Genomic DNA, 6,000 nt, shown 5'->3' with positions numbered 1-6,000 from the left:
AGCCCTGGATTTTCCGTCATCACGTGACTCCAGAAGCTGAGGATTTAGGAAGAAACATCAGCCCTCGTGAGGCTGATTTTAAAAACGAGACGAGCTGGGAATGCAATTTTTGCTGTTAAAGAGCAAGCCCGGTGCTGCGCAGCCATTAAACCTGCGTTTTGTACCCCCTCGAGCGGTGTCTAAAGCTGCCGGGGCGGGGAGGGGGGCAAGCGGTTCTGTTAGAAATCGGTTCAAGATATTTCTCGTTACTTAAGTGATGATGCCCCTCCCCTACACCATGGTGTTGGCTGGAAATGGGAATTCAGTTAAAATTCAGAAAGCCAGCGTTTTTGTTTTCAATAACTCTGAATAGATCAGAATATATAAGGAAAATTTATATGTTGATAAGAAGTTTGTATATTTATAAATTTTATATGTTTACGAGAAGTTTATATATTTATAAAGTTCATGTGTAAGTTTATTTATAAATTTCATATGTTTATAAGGAGTTTAATTATAAATTTTATATGTTTATAAGAAGTTTATATATTTATAAATTTTATATGTTGATAAGAAGTTTGTATATTTACAAGAAATTTTATATATGTTTATAAGTTTATATATTTAGAAGAAATTCTATATTTTTTATATATATAGAAATATATATATAGAATATCTAGAAGGTATAAAGTTATAATATCACTTTTTCAATAACTTAGAAAAACCTTTACTAAGTTAAGCAGCCGCCCAGCCACCTTCCTCACGGGGCTGCCCTGCCCTACTCCTTGACCCTTCCTAGGGTCTGGCTGTAATTAAGTCAACTCCTTCCTCCAAATCCGCTTGTTGAAACAGATACAGCCCCTCCCGCCGTCAGAGCAGCTTCTGCGGCTGCTGTAGGGGTGGGAAGGGTTTGATGCGGCGGCTGGCAGTTAAAATCTGCCCCAAAATCCTGAGAGTGCCTCGTCCTCCCCCGCTGTGTCTCCTGCTTTGGCGTTTGTCCCGCGGCGGGCGCAGAGCTGCCGCGTAAACCTTTTCCTTGGGTCCGCTCTCTAGGGCGGTTGTGCACAGGGTTCGATGCGATTCTCCAGGACTCGCCGCGACATCACGACGTTTTCCGCCCCTGAATCACAGATTTCCCTAAATCAAGCTCCCAGAGGAAGCCTGTGGGCAAGCGAAAGCGCGTGATCTTCTCGGCGGAGCCCAGCCAAGGTCGCGCTTGCCGGCGGGGGCTGGAATCGGCGTGGCCGTCGCTGCGCGGCCCGAACGGAGGACGCTGCTCCGCTCTCCTCTCGCCCTGCCCCTCGCTTGCCCTTGCCCCGTTTCTGAGCAGCAAGCCCAGAGCTGCCGCCGCTCTGGAAACCACATGTGGATTGGCAAGCAGGGCATGCGGCGGGCACAGGGCATGCGGCGGGCACAGGGCATGCAGCAAGCACAGGGCACGTGAGCGCAGAGCGTGCAGTGAGCACATGGATGGAATGCAGCGGGTGCAGGGCACGCAGTGAGCGCAGGGCATGCGGCGAGCGCAGGGCATGCAGTGAGCACATGGAATGCAGCGGGTGCAGGGCACGCGGCGAGCGCAGGGCACGCGGCGAGTGCAGGGCATGCAGTGAGCACATGGAATGCAGTGGGCGCAGGGCATGCGGCAAGTGCAGGGCATGCAGTGAGCACATGGAATAAAGCAGGCGCAGGGCATGCAGCGGGAGTACAGGGCATGCAGTGAGCACATGGAATGCAGTGAGTGCAGGGCATGCAGCGGGCACAGGGCATGCAGCGAGCACATGGAATGCAGCAGGCGCAGGGCATGTGGTGAGTGCAGGGCATGCAGCGGGCACAGGGCATGCAGCAGGTGCAGGGCGTGCAGTGGGCACATGGAATGCAGCGATCTCAGGGCATGCAGCGGGCACAGGGCATGCAGCGGGCACAGGGCATGCAGCAGGCGCAGGGCATGCAGTGAGCACAGGGCATGCAGCGAGCACATGGAATGCAGCAATTGCAGGGCATGCAGTGGGCACAGGGCATGCAGTGGGCACATGGCATGCAGCGATCTCAGGGCATGCAGCGGGCACAGGGCATGCAGTGGGCACATGGAATGCAGCGAGCGCAGGGCGTGCGGTGAGCGCAGGGCATGCAACGGGCACAGGGCATGCAGTGAGTACAGGGCATGCAGTGAGCACATGGAACACAGCGATCTCGGGGCATGCAGCGGGAGCAGGGCATGCAGTGAGCACATGGAATGCAGCGATCTCAGGGCATACAGCGGGCACAGGGCATGCAGTGGGCACATGGAATGCAGCAGGCGCAGGGCATGCAGCGGGTGCAGGGCATGCAGTGAGCACATGGAATGCAGTGATCTCAGGGCATACAGTGGGCACAGGGCATGCAGTGAGTACAGGGCATGCAGTGAGCACATGGAACACAGCGATCTCGGGGCATGCAGCGGGAGCAGGGCATGCAGTGAGCACATGGAATGCAGTGATCTCAGGGCATACAGCGGGCACAGGGCATGCAGCGGGCAGAGGGCATGCAGCGGGCACAGGGCATGCAGTGGGCACATGGAATACAGCAGGCGCAGGGCATGCAGCGGGTGCAGGGCATGCAGTGAGCACATGGAATGCAGTGATCTCAGGGCATACAGCGGGCAGAGGGCATGCAGCGGGCAGAGGGCATGCAGCGAGCGCATGGAATGCAGCGATCGCAGGGCATGCGGTGAGCATAGGGAGCACAGCAACCGCGGCGCACGCAGCGAGTGCGGGGCATGCGGCGAGGCCGGGCTCTGCCTCCTGCAGAGGCACCCGTGGTGTGGTTGTCTGGGAGGAGCCATCAGAGCTTGTCTATTTTCTCTCGGGCTTAGAGGAAAATACTTTTTTTGTGTCTTTTTTGCCACTTTCTGATTTTTGGAGCACTCTCCTGCAATGCGCTCAGCCCCTGCAGCTCCTGCAGGCCCCCGTCAGCAATGGCACTGCCTCCTGCCGCACGTCACCGCCGGGCGTGGAGGAGCGAGTTTTGCTTTCGTTTGCCAGGCTGGAGCCCTTTGCCTTCCGCTGGGGGAGAATTACGGAAACACCTTTGCTGCTGGGAGCCCGGGAGCCCTGCCTGCTCCGGAGCACTCGGCTCTCCTGCTCCTCAGACTCGTGATTTTTCTCCGGTTAGTGGCTTTAGCTGCTTTGGGGGTGGTGTAATGACATTCTCGGACTTCATCCGAAGAGGGCTGGAGAACCAACGCCGTTGCCTTCGCGCCCCGGTGCCGGGGCAGGCTCTGCCCGCGGGCGCTGGGCTGGCGCCCGAGCCGGCACCCGGGGCTCCCTGCACCTAAAGGTGTTCGGTTTTACTCGCGCAGCCCCGGCTTACCGAGATCTCCAGTTTCGGTGTCCCTGCCGGCTGTGAGCCCCTCTGCGAGGACGTGGGTCCCGTCCTCTGGTCCTGGAGCAGTGAGCGGGCAGCGGCTGTGTCCCCACATCCCGGAGGGACGCTGGTGGGGGCATGAGGCTGCCGGAGGGGCTCTTGCCTTTCCCGATGCCCTTGTCCCGGGGGGACAGCAGGTCCCCTTGGCTACAGGGCGGCTGCTTTGGGCAGAGCAGCCCCGGGGACCTCCAGTTTCTGCTTGGATGTGGGGAGCAGCCAGGGCGGCAGGTTTAGGTGGTACCACGGGGGGAATGCGGAGACCCTCGGAGACATCATCGGGGCTGCGGTAGGAGAGGGGGATGCAGGATGGGACTGGGTGGAGGAGTCTTACTCTGGTCGTCACTCCCATCCGTCCGCCTTCTTCAGAGCATCCTCCCTCTTTGCAGTCAGGCAGCGGTCAGCCTCGGGTCAGACCCTCGGCTGGAGGAGAGGGTGAACAGCACAGGAAGGGCTTTGCTCGAAGGACGAGGTCTGCAGAAAGCAGAAAACAGGATGTCCCCGTCCTCTCCGGCTGTGGCGGGACGGCTGCCGCAGCCGAGCTTGGGGCCAGGGTAGCTGCAGAGCAGCCGGCGCCCGCGAGCCCTTCGCGAGCGCCGAGCGCGGTTGTGGGTGCTGCACGAGAGCAGCAGGGGAGCTCCGCCAAGCGCCATGGGCTAAATAACAGCGTCTCTTAATCCCTCTCCCCTCCGGGGTTTTACGTGCCAGACCCGCTAACGTGATTACGGGTGGAAGACGTGCTGTCACGGTACCTGTCGCTGCCCCGACTCCGTGGAGTGCTGGGGAAGCCGATGCTCCGGCACCTGCTTACGGATGTCCCCTTGCGTCCCATGTTGCTCCCATCCTGTGGCCCGGCACGTGCCCACACCCCTTCGGCGAGTCCTGCCTGCCCGGTGGCTCCTGCCTGCTGGCATCCAGCTGAAGGAGCTGGATGGGGCTCCCAAATCCACGAGATGGAGGTCCGTGACCCAAGGCTGCAGAGGGAGCAACGAGCATCCCCACGGGCAGGTCCTTCTGCCTTGGGAAGTGCTTCTTCCTTCAAAGCTACAGTCCCAGATTTACCAGTGCTCGGACGTGGCTTCGTGGGTCGTGTCCCTGTTGTCCCTGCAGTTGGTCTCTGGAGGGGGATCTCCCGCTGGATGAAACTCCCCGCACGGTCAGGGTGGGATCCCGGCATCCCTGCCTGCACCCTCCTGGGGTGCTGGGGTCAATCTGACCCGAACTCTGGCCACCTAATTGCCGCAACGCTGATTGCCATGGGTCCCCTGGGAGCTGGGGGAGAGGACGCTGCAGCGTCTTTGAGACCCCACGGGGGGTACAGGTCCCCCTTGACGTCTCTCTCTGGGGACTGCCGAGGGAGCTGGGGCTTCTTCTGCCTCGTTTTTCAGCTGGCATCTGCATTGCCCGTCCCACTCCCTGCCCAGTCCCGCTGCGCATCCTGGCTCCCTCCCTTCTCTTCTCCTCCACCGCCCTGGCCCCGTCCGTCCTGGCTGCTACAGGCGGTGCCTGGCCTGTTTGCCTCCATCCCTCCCAGGGATGAGCAACGGGTTGAGGTGGGAGCTTGATGGGAACGTAGCTTTGGGCCCATTCAGAGCCGTCCTCGGAAGCTGGTGCAGCCTCGGTGAACGCCTGGGCTTAAACAGGAGGTTTCAGCTGCCGACAGAAGCGCGATGGTGTTACGGTCCCCGGAGCGTCCCGGTTTCTCTTTCAGAGGGGCCTTTTGCTGTTACGTTGTCTACCTGGCCCCGAATCACCGATCCCTTCAACAGTGTCCTTCTGGGGGTGCTGCCGGTCCCGGGGTGGGACCTGCTTTTGATGGACATCTGAGCATCAAGGGCATGGGACAGGTATGGGCTGCCCTTTGCCGAGCGGTGCCCTCCGGGCGGGTACACGGGAGGATGGGGCTGCCTGGGTCGGGTGTGGGAGCGGGATCAGTCCCGCTTTCTTGGCCAGCCCTCGTCCTGCTAAGGAGCGCGATGCAGCCCCCCGGGCACCCCAAGGGGTCGGTGGTGCTGCCGGCCGGACCAGGGCTGGATGCGTGTCCTAAGCCGGGGGCCTGGGTCGCAGCTGCCCCTCCGCTTCCCCCTTCCACCACGTGCCTTTCGAAAGGGTTTTGGGGCCATTGGGTTACTCCCCACTAGACTGCCCCAGCTCCTTGCATGCCCGGTACCTGCCAAAGCCGACCGTTCAAATACAAATTGCTTTTAGAGCTCTCCAACCACAAAAAAAGGTGTTCGAACCCTTTCCCAGAGCATTAAAGCTGCCTTCCCCTCTCTCCCCTGTGATAAATTCGTTGAGCTATCACCAAATGGCGTTGTACTGCGTTAAAGCAAAGAGATCGCAGCAGGATGATGGGACGTTCCAACCACCCAAGATGTCTTTTCCACCCAAGACATCTTTTCCACCCAAGCCCTCCTTCCACCCAAGACCTCTTTCCACCCAAGACCTCTTTCCACCCAAGACCAAGACCTCTTTCCCTTGAAAGTGCCTGAATGCAAGAAGTGCTGCCGGGATGGACTTGTGTTCAGTGCCTTGCTCTGGGACTACGGCTCATCCTCCCTTCCTGCCTCAGTTTCTCCCTTGGGCTGCTATTCCTGTTCCTTGTAGGACTCAGGGAACCTC

The sequence above is a fragment of the Phaethon aethereus genome, assembly GCF_964289735.1.
Source record: "Phaethon aethereus genome assembly, chromosome: 13".
Taxonomy (NCBI): domain Eukaryota; kingdom Metazoa; phylum Chordata; class Aves; order Phaethontiformes; family Phaethontidae; genus Phaethon; species Phaethon aethereus.
The sequence above is the reverse complement of the archived record's forward strand: the minus strand, read 5'-3'. Positions refer to the sequence as shown.